At 38.0% G+C, this 16,096-nt stretch overlaps 1 long non-coding RNA gene across 1 annotated transcript; it reads right to left on the bottom strand.

Annotated features, from left to right (window-relative positions):
• Positions 1-438: 438 nt before the first annotated feature.
• LOC110799731 (uncharacterized) lies at positions 439-795 on the bottom strand. Its single transcript, XR_008929943.1, has 3 exons — positions 730-795; positions 596-644; positions 439-515 (listed from the first exon to the last, which is right to left on the bottom strand). It is a non-coding gene; the product is annotated as an uncharacterized lncRNA (long non-coding RNA).
• Positions 796-16,096: the final 15,301 nt, after the last annotated feature.

The raw sequence follows: 16,096 nt of genomic DNA, 5'->3' as shown, positions 1-16,096 counted from the left end.
GATGGAGTATTTAATGCCATTAAATACTTGATCCGTTTACGTACTATTTGTGTGACCCTACGGGTTCAGTCAAGAGTAAGCTGTGGATTAATATCATTAATTCCACTTGAACTGAAGCGGCCTCTAGCTAGGCATTCAGCTCACTTGATCTCACTGAATTATTAACTTGTTAATTAATACTGAACCGCATTTATTAGACTTAACATAGAATGTATACTTGGACCAAGGGCATTATTTCCTTCATATATATCTTTTAAAATCCCTCAAAGTTCATCTCATGTAATTGTTCCACTGTGAGTGGGGCAAAATTTCAGCAGCTCTAGAGTATACGACGACTATACTCGGCAAAGGTAGCACACAAGTCATGTATTACTAGTTTAGGTTAGTCCTAGCATTGTTGTAATCTTGTCCAAGCTAAGGTATGTAGTTTACCAGAGTGTGGCCTCCTGAAACCGCGACAATATCCTTGTCAGAAAGCCCCATTCTGTAAAAGATTTCTCTCAAATGTCCGGCACCTGCAACCCATTTTATGCTGTTAGTAACATGTACTACTAAACTGTCATATTACTGATGAGAGGGTAGAATACGTACGTACCTTGATTTGCATCAGGAAGGCGTCCTTCATCAGGAGAATCTGCGCAATCCTGGTATAACATCGATAATGAAGTACTATTGTTATACAATAACGAACAAGAATATAACAATCATGAATGTATAGGAAGCACAAACCATTCTTCCTGGAACAAAGTCGATGGTTGGCCCTCCTGTGACTTCAACCGCAACAACCCCAGCAAGTTAAAATTAAGAAACAAGGGATCGATGCTTGAGAATTAATGACCTAGAAAGGATTGCAGTTTGAATCATATAACCAGGAAATTCACCTGATAATCTTTGGGTGATTAGCCTTAACCTCTTTTGAGATCAGCGACCAAAATAGTTCAATTACTGCTACTAGAAATTATTATGCACAATTAATCAGTTTTAGCTCACCACAAAGTTCAATTCGTTTTTAGCAATTCACATGATAATTTTTTTATGCTGGAAAGTGTAAACCTTATCATGTGAATTGCTAAAAACGAATTGAACAACAGCCAAAAAAAAAATTCAAAAAAATAAATATAAATTGAACAAAACCCTAATCTGAAAACGAAAATACAACTAGGAAGATAATTACTTACTGGTTGTGTCGAGGAGAGTAACGACCGAGCAAGCACCGGAACCAAGGCACGACGGGGGGACGCTGAACCCCCGGCCGACCAAGCTGACCGAGTTTTCAGCAATTGAAAAGTCACCCATCGGAGAGGACAGGCACGGAGGAGATGAGGCGAGAACAGACACCCACCGGAGAGGACAGCGACGCAGGGCCGAGCAAGGGCGAATTTCGACGGCGACGCAGGGCCGAACAAGGGTTGGAGTTCGACGGCGACGGCGAAAAATTGGTAGATGTTTGGAGAGTTGGAGTTGAGCGCGAGGAAATGAGTTCTAAAATTTTGAGATATTTTGGAGCATTTTGAATTGCAGTATTTTGAAACACGGAGCCCGCAGCAAATTTTGAGAAATGAGCTAATGTATTTTGAAACACGGATCAGGACCTGTTGCAGGGTACAATAGCATGTACGCTGCAACAGAGTTTGTATATTGCTGCGGGCTTTAATTTTGTACGCTGCAATAAACTATTTCGCAGCGAACAATAAAAATGTCGATGCGATAACCCTTTAAAAGTTTTGACCCGCGTTGACCGACTGGTTGTTGAAGCGTATTAATACTTGTACGCTGCAACAAGGGGGTTGCAACAGGGGATTTTTCTTCTAGTGAGAGGATTTATTGGTGGCTGAGGGATTCAAGGCTGCCTTGTAACGTTCTTTGGATTCTTGTTGATCCCCTTTGATTTCCTGAACCTCCCATCGAGTCGATGGGATGGCCTTCATGTCGTGAATCCAAGGCCCGCCCAAAATAATGTTGTAAGACGAAGGGGAATCAATAACAAAAAATTTTACTTGTTGGTTGACCCCTTGGGCGTAAACGGGTAGGGTGACTTCTCCAAAGGTGGTCTTTGCCTCGCCGCTGAGTCCTATCAACACCGTGGACTTCTTGACGACATTTGTATCTGGGTTGTGCCCCATCTCCTTAAGGGCGTCGAGCATCATAACATTGGTGGAGCTACCGTTGTAGACCAAGACTCATTTGATCATGCAGTTTCCAACCGGGATGGATATTACCAAACCGTCGTGATGCTTATCCGAGATGTTCCCTGCATCATATTCATCAAAAGATATATGGGTTAGATACTTTGCGGCTATGGCTAGGGTTGGTAAGTCTATCTCATTTTGTCGAGCGTGTCTATTCGCTGCAGAATAAGTCAAACCACAAACGTCAGAACCTCAAGCAATAAAATTTACAGTTTTAGTATGAGGAGGAGGTCGAGGAGGTCGAGAAGGAGAGTTGGAGTTTTCTTTGTTAACGACGCCACGAGCTTTGTCTAACATAAAGTCCTTGAGGTATCCGTTCTTCAGTAAGTAAGCCACTTCTCTTCTTAACGCCACTCACTCGTTGGTGGTGTGGCCAATGTTGGCATGGAAGTCACACCATTTTGAGGGATCCTTCTTTGAGTCGGGTTTACTAGATTTCGGTGGCCACTGCACTGCTTTCCCCATCTTCGAGAGGTGGTTCATCAAACCTACAGTGTCAACACAAAAAGAATATTCGTTAATTCTTGGGGGCAGGTCTAGACTGTTCTTCCAGTCGGAGTCATCATCTTCCTCCACCACTTCTACATGTTGAGGTTGGGAATAAGGGGCAGGACGATTATTGCTTCTCTTGGGATAGGGTAGTCGCCTTTTCGTCTTGGTGTAGTCGTTAGTTCCCTTCCTGGAGTAGAGAGTCTCTTCCAACCTGACTTGAGCCATTGCTTTGGCTTGGGAATCTTCGAACGTCTTGCAGGGATACTTGATCAGATCCCTCCATAGTTCGGTCTCGCCATACAACCCTTGACTGAATGCTTCGATTGCCGTTGGGGGTCACACTCAGGTACAATCACCTTCTCCCCCTGATGAACCGAGCTATGTAATTCTTCAGAGGTTCGTTTGGGCGTTGAACCACACGGTATAGGTCACTTGTTTGTTTCTCCAAACACCTGCTGCTGGCAAACTGCTGATTGAACATGTTGTCGAGGTGAGCAAAGGAAGTGATGCATCCATTGAAGGAAATAATGCCCTTGGTCCAAGTATGCATTTAATGGTAAGTCTAATAAATGTGGTTCAGTGTTAATTATACAAGTTAATAATTCAGTGAGATCAAGTGAGCTGAATGCCTAGCTAGAGGTCGCTTCAGTTCAAGTGGAATTAATAATATTAATCTACAGCTTACTCTTGACTGAAATCGTAGGGTCACACAAATAGTACGTGAACGGATCAAGTATTTAATGGAATTAAATACTCCATCAATGGATATTCGGAATCGACGGATCTCGGTTCCAGTGGGAGCTGAAATCGTCAAAGGCAAATTATGGATGCTCCGGAAACGATGATATTGCCGGAAACGGAAATATGGATCGTATCGAAAATATAAATATTATCCAAATCATAGATGTTGCCGGAAACGGAAACATGGTACGTATCGGAAAATATTATCGAAAATGGAAATATTGCCGAAAACGGAAATATTGTCAGAATCGGAAATATTATCGGAATCGGAAAATAATTCCGGAATCGGAAATATTAAATATTTGTTCGAAACGAAAATTAATTCCGGAATCGGAAATGTTAAATGTTGTTCGAATCGGAAATGAATTCCGGAATCGGAAAATTAATCGGAAGCGCGTCGTACGAATAAGCATCGGACGAGCTTGCTAGACGAAGGCCCAGCGCAAAGCCAGACCCACGTCCAGCAAGCCCAGCGCGCGTCACAGCAGCCCAAGGCAACGCCAGGCCCTGCGCAAGGCCAGGCCTAGCGCGCCAAGGCTGCGAGCACCAAGGCTGCTGGGCAGCAAGCTCGTGTGGGCTGCCAGCGAATGGGCTTCGCGCGCGGGCATAGCCTGCTCGCATGTGGGCCGTGCTCGTGTGCGTATTGGAGTTTGTGCATACTTTGAATCCTTATGTGATTAGGATTAGATTAATTTTCTGAATTACTAGTTTTAATGGAACTCTAAGTCTAATAGAGTTAGAATTCTTGAGTCCTAGTAAAATTCCAATTCCATATTCCTACTCTATAAATATGTGATGGCATTCACAAATTTATGACAACATAATTTTCAATCATACATCTAGTTTTAAGGATTAAAACTAAGTATTATATTTGCCATAATATTCGAAAATATTCATAGAACCTTAGGTGCAATTCTAGTTAATTAAATCTAAGGCGGATCCGAACGTGCTGTGGACTATCTACGGAGGGACGACATTTGGAGTTCTAGGCTTGTTCTTGTTCGGTTCGGGCGCAGCTAGGGAGGGAACGCAACAAAGTGTATGTGTCCTAAATTATGCTAATTGTTATGTGACAATTAATTTGGATTCCTGGCTTTATGGTTTTTCCGCATGATTTATATTCATTTATATGTATCATAACATAACAGTGGTATCACGAGCCTCTAATTAATTCCATAATAATTAGTTAATATGGTTAAATTTTTAAATTTGCAAGGAATTAAAAGGGGTGATTAATTTCGTAATTGTAATTAATTGCAAATTTGCGATTATTTAATTATATGTTCGCAGGTTTTTCGGCAGTTTCTTCGTTTCTTAACGAAATCGAGTGATTTTTGTGTCAATTTTGTATGCAAACAGTGTTTTAAAATTTTGACAAAACTTAAGGATTTTGTGCCGCACCCAGAATTCCCAAATTCGAAGCTTAACTATGACTTTTCGGCAGTTTAAGTTTTTCGAATACGAAATTTGTAATTATTATGATGTTAAATTAAATATTTGCGCTTCTTGTTGTTAAATCTTGAATTTTTGATTGACCTACTGTATATGTTTAACAAATTTATATGCCTAAGCTTGTTAATTATACAACCTAATTTGTAATTGTAATTAATTTGTTGAAATTCGAATAATTTAGAATTTGATTTGATTTTCATAATTAATTGACGATTTAATTAGGTATCCATGATTAAAATCCACCATAAAAATTGTTAATTTTTGATAAATTTTAAATTTTTATGACCTAGACTTGAATCCATGATAATCGGAAATTAATTGAATAATAAATTTTCGATTTTTCGCCCTAAATTTATGAAAGTAATATGATTTATTAATTCGGTTTTTTCATGAAATGCCCCTGAGGTTTTACGAAATTCACCAAATACCCGTGCGTGTTTCAAAATACATAGTATACCCCTATTTAAACTTAAAGTGCACCAAATACCCCTAGACTTAACGGCCATTAGGACTCCGTTAGTGTTACTTTACCTTTATACCCTTACTCACCCACTATTCTACATTTAACTAGTTTTTAAAAAAAAAGTTTAAAAAAGTTTTTTCTCTCTCCTCCCCTCTCTGTTAGTCGACCCATCTTCCACCAGTTCCTTCCTCTTCTTCTTCTTCTTCTTCTTCTTCTTCTTCTTCTTAATCATTTCAACAGGAAAAAAAATTGCACAATTCTTTTGAGATTTTGCACTATCTTCCTCATATCATCATAAATCTATAACCCAGTGCACTATCTTCCTCATATCATCATCATCGTCGATCATCATCATCATTATCATGAACCAGAAACTCTATTTTCTCCTTGAACCTAGAAATTTTGTGGGAGAGTAATTTCTACCATTTAAATTCAATCCGTTACATAATTCCGTTCAAATTTGGCTCGATTTCGTTCGAATTTGTTGAATTTTGAGTCGATTTTGCAAGCCAAACCCTTGATTTCGAATTTGGGGGTTTTAATTTGTTATTTGTTTAATGTAATTGGGCATGTATAATTGATGTTAAACATATATATATACTCACTTTTCTTGCTTTTGCTTCTCATAAGCAGTGATTTCATAAGCAGAACCTTAGTGCCGTGGAAGTGGTACCATGTTCGGTCTTGTTTTAGGTGACGCGAGCCAAATGGGGTTCTCTATTAAGTTCTTCAGCATCAATGTATGCTTCCTGTTAGCCTTCCTTCTGAATGTGCAGTCAATAAGGGATTACAGCCATGCCAATATTCTGATCAATGTGCCTTTCAAGAGGATTTCATCTCCATGACTGCAAATTATGTTGGGAGGATTGTTAACAGGGGAGGTTACTTTTGGTCTCTTGGATTGCGTGCCTTCTTGTTAAGTAGAATACTAGTGCAACTAGGATAATAGATTTAAGATTGTACGTTAGTTGAATTAGCCTAGGATTATACTACTGTGATATTCCTAGTTTGAGTTAAGTTAGAACTCTCATACTTGTAGTATATATTCTGGTTGCCTAAACATTAATTAACAGAATTTGAGTGGTATTTGTCACTTCTACTTCTCATAAGCAGTTGTTTCTTTGGATATTTGGGCCTATACCTATGTTCTGTAGTTGTATATGTTTGGTTGTGTTGTTTTATTTCTTGGATTTTACAGTTGAGTTCAGGGGTTTGAGTGATGAGGAGTGTATTTTAGATGATACTCCGTACTGATATGGAACAAGCGCTGTAATTGGGTTTGATTTCTGTAATAGTTTCTTATATTGTGGTGGGTGTTTGTGCTGGATAGGTTGGCTTTTGGTATAGGATTATTAGAACACAAAGTTTTGACAAATTTTGGTGAATTGAAAATAGGTGATAGCTTGATTTCAATGTTAGGATCACAAAATCATGTCTCAAAAGCTGCTTGCCAATTCTCTTTGATTAGCACTGGTTTGCCATTTTTGTTTGTGTTCTAAGGGTGTTGTTTGCAGTTGCCAGGGCAACACCCAAAGCTGATGATCTCTGGTTTTGTCATTTTATTATGGCCATTGATCTTGGTTCTTATAATGAACTTCCTGCATATTTAGATTTTGATGTAAACACAAAATTACTGATAGCATAAGTAGTTAGAATTAAATTCTGTAATTTAAAAGCAGTTTGGGTAGTTGGTACAAATAATTTTAATAATAGGTGTATATTGTGCAATAGGTTTATAATTAGGTGTATTTGGTGAATTATAAACATGACTTAACGGAGGACTAACGGAAAGTCATAATAGGGGTATTTGGTGAACAGTGCGAAAAAAATAGGGGTATACTATGTATTTTGAAACACGCAGGGGTATTTGGTGAATTTTGTGAAACCTCAGGCGCATTTCATGAAAAAACCGTTATTAATTTGTCTATAAATTTGAATTAAAAAGTTTTAATTTTTATATAATTCGCTCATGAATGTTGCACGCAAAAAGCAATGGACCCTACGTGTTACCCTTAAGGGGTGTTGTATAGTGCGGGCATGCGACAACGACCAAGGGATCGGAGCTCGTCGCCCATGTGGTACGAATGCAGAGAGCAACAGGCATGGCATGGGCACAAGGCAAAGGCTGCCTGAGCGTGTGTGCTGCGAGCCAAGGGTGATGGGCGATGAGGCAAGGCACAAGGAGCGAGCAGGCGCGCGTGGGCAGCGAGGGATGCTGCGCTACAGAGCGCGCTGCCTCGCCCAACGAACAGGACAGAACGCGTCGAGCAAGCGGGCTGTGCGCATGCGTGGCTGGACTGGCTGCGTATGCATGTGGCCTGCTCATGCGTTGCCATGCGATCATTCGAGGGGCGATGCTACCTCGTGCACTCGACGGGACATGGGCGCAAGCGTGGCTTGGCTTGCTGCGTTTCCGCATGGCTGCTGCTCGTGCCTTGCTGTGCGGTCACTCGTGTGGGGCGATGCTGCCTCGTGGACTCGACGGGGCATGGGCGCAAGCCCATGGCCTCGTCTTGACCCGATTGATGCGCTATTAATTTAATTTTGATTTTCAGTTTGAAAACGTTTTTTAATTAAATTTAAATTTCGTAATTTGATTTTTTTCTCCGAATTTAATTTCGAATAATTTAATTATTATAAATTTGATTTATACTAATTATTTTACTAAAAGTAAAACCTTGATTAAATTTAAATTAATTAATTTAATAAACTGAAAATAAATTAAAGGATTAAAATAATTATTTATATGAGCTTTAAATTTTAATTAAATTTGTATGTTTCCGGTTAGACTAGGAAATACAATTTTATGTTTAAAATTAGTAAAGCATGTAAATTTATTGGTTTAAGTGGGAGCGTTTTAGTCATAAACTCTTGATTAGGTCTACATTCCTTTAAGGTTAAAACAACTTGATTAGAATTAATAAGGATTGAATAATTGGTAGATTATTGGAACCCTTGATTAATTGCTACAAATATTTATGTGATGCATGATATGTTCTACTAACCAGCTATGTGGGCCATTCATTGATAAATGAATGGGTGAATGGTATATTGTAAATGTACTGTTTTGCAGGTTATGGAAAGGGACTAGTATGGCCCAAATAGGATAGAAAATATGGTCTGCGTACCATTAATTTGAATGTAAAATTGGTCTAATGCACCAAATTTGTTTTTCAATTCAAATATGGTCTGCGTACCATCAAATAGTTGTAATTAGTTTAATTATAGCTTATCCTATTTGAAGAAAATGGCGCCTCCCAAGGTGAAATTCAAGACCGAGTTTCCAATCCATTTTCAAGACGGACTTTGAAGTTGAAGCTTCAAGATGAAGTCGGGCCATACTAGATCACATTTATCTTATGCATGCTTTAAGTTATTTATTGCTTTAAATATGTCTTAATTATGCATGAGATTTTGGCTCGATTATGTTGCATGATTAAGGATTTTAGTTCATTTAAAATCTAACCAACATAGTAAGAGCCTTAAGTTCCAAAGTTTAAAAATTGAGTTAAAAGGTGCCATGCCAAAATAACACTTACTTGGATAACCTTTACATCAATCTAGTAATAGTTTTATGCTCAGCGAGGTGTTACTTATTGATCCTAAAGGGGTAAGGTACACAAATAATTGTGAGTACATGTTAGTTTTGGTGAAACTCAACGATATAAGTAAGGAGTCCTTTTATGTCGTGGCAAATTCGATAGGTTTTCCTAATAAGTTCTTAGACGTACCTATCAACTAAGAGTAGTTTCTAGACTATTACCAAAAGGCTTTTGCTTACCTAAAATATTTTAGAATTGAGTCAAAATACATAATGTGCTTAATTCTTCAATGATTTTAGGGTCTTGGAATCATTTTATTCACACCTGCCGGAATAATAAATTCGAATAAAATGCTAATAACTTGTTTAAATTGCATGAATGCTTTAATTTTCAAGTTATTACTCATGATAAATGTTTAGACTTTGCATGCTTCAATGTATGTTTTAATTATTGTTTATAATTAAATATCTTGCACTTCAGTTAACCCTTTTAGAAAGGTAACAGTAAATTTCCTCGATTGGTAGTGAATCCAAGAACGATTCACGGAAATGAGAGAAAATTAGCAACTTAAAATGTACGTTTGTTTTAGCGACTTTTATGGTTGTTTTCGATATCAAAATCGAATGGCAAACCGATTGGTGCTTGTGAATTCAAAATACACTGTAGTTTTGAGATCATAAAGCATTGAGTTTAAACACTCAGCTTTACCAATGGTTAACAACCTAATATCTCTTTCCATTTAATTCTCGATGCTTAGAGACCTTTAGAAGCTTCTGGTAAGATCATCTAGTTGAAAAGAATATTCAACATAAAATAAAATGGTAAGAACTTTGGAATGACATTGGACATGTCTAACAAAGTATAAAAGTCAACACTAGAGAATTCAATTCTTAAGAATATAAGAAAGGACACAAGAAATAGGAAAACAAGGAACAAATGAAAGGAATTTACAATTCCGTTTCTACCTATAAAGTTTATGTTTAAAGAGAAGTGACCTAGCAATCAAACTTCCTTGGTTTCATATACCGCTTGAGGTTCTTACTTCGGTAATAACTCAAACAATGGAAGCTAGGCTACACTAATGGCCTACAAGTGGGAAATGAAGCATGGCAATGCTACATTAGTTGTAGGGTCATCTAGTTTGTTTTAAGTCCTTTCAAGGCTGGAACTTAATGGCTATTTTGTTCCATAATCAGCATACCTAAATTTCTGCTTCAAACACAGAAAGACTCGCATTCAAGAAAAACAAAAACAATGTTTGTTTGTTAATTTGAATGAAATGGTCATTTACGGGTTGAGTCAATATGCTTGATTAAAACAAACAAATCTTTAACAATAAAGAACTTTACTAGGTTCAAATCAATCTCTTGATTTGAGTTCCACTAATCTTTGGCATTGTTGCTTAGACCATATCAACAAATTAACATTCAAAAGCTCTATTTTTATGGACTTTTGAAAGTTGGTTGATTTCTAGATCAATTCAAGACAAGCTAGTCTTACTTGTTGAAAGTAACAGAAGATATGAACTATTGTTTGAACGCCTAGACAATAGAGTTCAAAGCTAGAGAAATATTTTATGACTTTATTATATCACCTGGGCTTGAGTGAATATTGGTTTATTTACCCACTGTGATATAAGTTTGAATCTGTTTGGCTAGTTCAAAGATTCAGAAGTATGAAATCCACTTGGCAAGAAATCATAAAGGTCTAGGTTAGATCTTGTTGATGATTGCTTAAGTCAAGAATGATCATCAATGATCGTGTGTTGTAATTTCACGATCTAGCTCCATAAGATATGACATATCTAGGTTGAAATGATCAAAGTCAATTAGTACTTGATTCGATCAATGATGAATCATAAAGACTTTTCCTATAATTTCTAAAACAAAAATGCTCAACTACCACCAAACTAAACCAAATTCGTCAAAGCTATTTAAAAAGTAATTTCAGAATATATTTTCAACAATATATATATCTAAAGAGTTGCAAAACTCAGTGGGAGCTTAGTGTTTGTTATTCAGCAAACTAAGGCCCAAGAATAGATATATGTTTCATTGTGATTTATTCAAATGAGGCACAAGGGTACTGTTTCTACCACGAATGTTTTTGAGAACATAATGTTTGTTTGCTCGAAATAATGTCCTTTTGGAGATTCGTTTCCAAAATGACAAGTGGGAGAAAATAGACCTCGAAAGTCTTCGAGGCGAACAACAAACATAAACGGACATTCCAGAGGCTTTTCGAAGTTCTTCAGAAAATCCGAACACGTATTCTTTAAGGACTTTAGAAGTGGCTTTAAAGAATAGACATCTCTTAGAAGACTTTACAAGTGCTTCAAGGAGAACAGAATATTCAAAGAACTTTTAAGTGTCTATTGATATTCTATCGTTTGATGTTCTATACCCTAGTAGGCATAGAGTTCAAGTCACTGAAACTATGAGATTCTTCTATTAGATAGTGAAGAAACATGGAGTTCAGGTCACTATGCAATTCTTCTATTAGATAGTGAAGAAACCTACAACTTACAGTCAAACTATTATCATGTAGATTAATGAGTTTGTGACCTGTAAGAAAGCTATGACGAAACCCAGATTCCCTAAAATGGTTAGAGGCCATATATAGACTCTAATGTTTTAAATGGTTAGAGGCCATAAAACATACTCAATGTTTTGATGACAAAATTGAAATTTTGTTGATTTGCAAGAATAGTTTCACACCTATTGGTTGCAAGTATGTTTTAAAGGATAAAAACCATCAAACATGGAATTGTGTTCACACACAAAGCTAGATTAGTTGCTAAAGCTTACAAGCAAATTCATGGCGTGGATTGTGTTGAAACCTCATGAATAATCGTAATGCTCAAGTCTATAATTCAAGCAATAATTGCATATTGGTACATATGGCAATTGGATGACCAAACGTATTCCTCAATCAAATGTTGGAAGAAACTATGTACATGGCATGTCATAGGATTTGTGGATCCAAATAAACGCTTGAAAAAGGAAAGCTAGCTTATGAAATCTAAGTACAGAGTTAAGCAAGCAATTGGGAATTAGAACTGTATTTTAGTGAAGCTAATAAGTATTTTAGTTTCATAAGATGTACATGATTCTTATAGATATATAAGAAGTTTAGTGGGAGTACATAAAAACTTAATTGGTCCTATGTGTATCACCACACATATCTCTCTATTGTGAAATAACATTCAAATGCTAATGACTTAGATTTGAAATTATTCATCAATGACGGACCAAGGCGAAACTTAGTGCATACTGGGTATTAATATCCATTCACAAAGATCTTATAATATTGTTCTGGATTAAGTAATGGCATTTACTAAATCAAACACGAAAGACTCCATTGGAGATATTCGACCCATATGAATAAATCTAAGTAAAAGATGTTTGAACTATGTATAAGCATTTACTAAGTTAAACATCAAAGGATATAAGTAAGATTCTTAACCTATATTATATGTCAAAGAATTTAGCTGGATTTAGTATCTACTGAAACTAGAATGAGCTAAAGTTACATGAATAGAATTCAATTGGGAATTATTCTGCAAAAGAATTTATCATGTATGATATAATATGAGGATCCCCAAAAATGTATCGTATGACTTTAGGCATGACGAACATATACCAATCTCTATTGATCTAAGTGAAGATCAACTATATTGAAATCAAGAAAAACTTATGGTACTTGAAAAGGTACATAAGATTAGTTCTTGATTCAAGGAAATAAAGATATGCTAAATATTGATGCTACACGCATAAACACTGGCAAAGGATCAAGAAAGACCCTTTGGAGTTAACAATTGGCAAGAACGAGCTATAGAGTGTGAGGGGGTCAAAAAAGCACGAGGCTAATGCATGACCTCGTCCCTCGTGGGAGTGACGTTGTCAGATCAACTGTAGTTAGATTTCTTGTGAGTTTACACCCAATCGACTAGTAATATAGGAGTTGCCATTCAGTTTTTAACGACAATGAGAAAAACTGACAAAACTCGGTTATCGTGACATAAAGGGAGTGCAATTATATTCGACCACGACGGCCATAGGTTCCCTTGTGATCCCTGGTGTGGGGATCGCTCAACGTACACCCGCAAGGAAGAGATTGAGAGTTCGGGGGACTGTAACTACCGAGAGGAGTGCTCATCGATAAGTCCAGAGGCAGGTTATCCTTACTAGCTCAGCATAAATAATTGAAGGGACATGTGTTAAACTATTAAGCTATTCTGAATTGATTTTAGCAATATGCAACACATAACACTAAATCGATCGCGATTAACTTATTTAGATTGATTTAAGGTACCTAGCATGATAATTCAATTGTCCAAGGTATCATCTTATTAGGCGTGATAGATCAATCAAGTTAATAGTTTGACAATTTTATAAAAGGGTGATGAAAGCGATTAAATCATATGAGGGACACGTTACAACGCACCCTTGAGAGGTGCGTTACGGTTCTCAGAAAACTAACCACTTAGCTTTTCTCCTTTTATTTAACGAATCTCGGGTTTCCAAGCAATATTCCGGTATTTAGGCTTGATTCATCACCTACAAGGGACAGGATGCGTTCTGTTCGACTTTTGGGTCGATTGCGACAGAAGGCCGGATCAATTTCGCAGCGTGAGGCTAGGCTTAAGGCTAGAGTCAATACTCAGGTTATGGAACTGTGTGTTGTGTGTCCTCTTCACGTCGGTTTTGAGGTTGTATTTATAGGGAAAGAGTTTGTGGAAAGATAGATTTTTAGAATAAGAATCCAAAAAGAAACCGGAAGTAAAACGGAAGTAGGCATTTTCAGCGCCCAGGGCTGGGCGCCAAAGATTTCGGCGCCCAGGGCTGGGCGTTGAAATTGTGATCTGGGCCGAGTTCTTGTCAGATTCGGACTCTTAGAACACGGAGATTTTTGGGAGATTTATCCGAGTCTTTTAGTGCGTATTAACTTATGACGGAATGCGTCTGGGCCCGTTACGAACTCTAGGTTCGTTAGGAATTTTGTTCATACGTGACTCTTATTTTATACCAGGAATGCAAACTCTATCTCCTTTAGGATTTATGTTGGAGTGCAACACTTAATTCTGACAGGTTTCTATCTTTTATGACTTTGCCACTTTTAACAACTACCTTTTACGGCAGTTACTATTCTTAGCAGGTTTCTATAAATAGCAGTTTTGGCTGAAATGAAAGGGTGATTGAGATTCGTTATTTTATAGGAGATGCGTTGTCAAGTGGAGATTTATGTTCTCATCATCGAACCTTCCCTTTCGGGAATGGGGACAAAAGTAGGTGTCTACAGTTAGCCCCCACTTTGACTGAGTCTTGGAGTAAAACGATGGTCAAAGTATAAGACGGAGTGCGTCATACAAGCCATGGTGTACGTGACCTGTTTTGCGAGGGTCTCACGAGCCCCCGAGTGATAACATTTGACTTAAGGGTCATCACTTGAAGTGTTAACACATTCCTCACGTGTCATTGGAATTTGTTAAGTATAGAAACTCCCTCACTTTGTCATTGGAAGTACCTACAGATGTATAGAAACTCCCTCACTTTGTCATTGGAAGTATCTACAGATGTTTTCGAAATAAAAGCTATGAAATGTAACCAGGCCTGGCCAAGCCCAATCACGAGGTAAAAATGTTTTTAAAGATTCTCATTTTCAGGGTTAGCTAAACGAGAAAACCCCCTTGTTTTTATAGGACGTATAACGAAGGAAAATCCAGCACATCACTCTTTTTTGGAAAAGCGGAAAACCAATTTTTTGATTTTTGAAAAGAGAAACGGTCCTTTGATTTTTGGAAAAGGGAAACCATCCTTTGATTTTTGGAAAAGGGAAACCATCCTTTAATTTTTGGAAAAGGGAAACCATCCTTTAATTTTTGGAAAAGGGAAACCATCCTTTGATTTTTGGAAAAGGGAAACCAGGAAAAGTTATCGCTGCAGTGACAAAGGACTTGCGCGGTTAGTGACGCAGACCCTGCCCGCTAAAGGTGGGCGTGCCTGTCCGCTGAGGGTGGACGCCCCATCCGATAGAAGTGGACGAATCTGTTTTGATGTTTTGAAAATAAGGACCTACGCGGTTTGTGACGTAGACCCCGCCGGCTGAAGATGGCGAGCCTGTTTTTGTTTTTGAAGAATTTATTTTCTTTTCGAGAGATGCTCGGATTTAGTTGCAACCGAAATGTGGGTTGACAATGTGCTTAGACGGACCATTGTCTCGTGGTCATCATCTATCATGGTTTTGAGCTAGTCTTTACGGCTCAATTTTGCCACTACTTGGGTCATTGATTAGGGGACTATGTATAAGTATCAACGACGATCTTTGTCTTGAGGTCGTAATCTGGTTTTATCTTTTGAGATTATCCAAACACGGGACCTCGTACAACGTAGTCTGGGAATATTGTTTTAACTTTGCATACTCTCTTTTGAAATATATACTTTCTTTCGAGCCCCCAAACACGCATGCTTGACGGTCAGCTCTTGTCAAAGAGGTTATTTGGGGATACGCATTTTGTATTGTCCTTGATCGTGTTTGGGATCGTGCTTGTAAGTGCGAGCGGTCTTTGTAGTGGTGTGCTACTCTTAACAAAGTCGTGAGGTGCGACTTTCAGTAAAGAAATCGGCAATTTTTGAGTCGAATGGATACGGTAGGGCCCTATAGAAGTCAGGGCTTCTTTTGGGCCTGGGCTCATTTTCGGCGCCCAGGCCTGGGCGTTAGAAATAATTCACGCCCAAGTGGGGCGTTGAAAATATTGTTTGGGCTGGTCTTTTGATGACACATTTGGCCTCTTGTTCGTTCGTTTTTTTCACTTGGAAATTCTATGTATTCTCTTCTCTTTTGTTTTTCTTTATTTTTGGAACGTAGAATTTTATTAGAGATCAAAATGAGTTGAGCGATCGTGATGATTTCTCGAGAAGCCGTAGCCGATTGGTGGACTACGGTGTTTGTCGCTTTGGGGCGATTATTTAAAGGAACTGTCGGTCTTAAGGCGTACAGTTACTGCAATAGTTGGGCGAGTCTATATGGCCTGAGGAACATACCTTCAGGCGTAAGACGTTGATCGCTCGTATATATTTTTTCTTTTGAACGCGTTCGTGAATGTTCGATACTTAGAATGATGATATGTATGTGCGAACGAGCGTTCATAGAATGGCCGTTGCGTGCGGTCCATTAATCAGTTTGCTTGAATCATTTCTTTTGAGCAACGACTGATG

This window comes from Spinacia oleracea, chromosome 3 (assembly GCF_020520425.1).
Source record: "Spinacia oleracea cultivar Varoflay chromosome 3, BTI_SOV_V1, whole genome shotgun sequence".
Classification (NCBI taxonomy): domain Eukaryota; kingdom Viridiplantae; phylum Streptophyta; class Magnoliopsida; order Caryophyllales; family Amaranthaceae; genus Spinacia; species Spinacia oleracea.
Note: the sequence above shows the minus strand (reverse complement) of the source record. Positions and strands in the feature narration are given on the sequence as shown.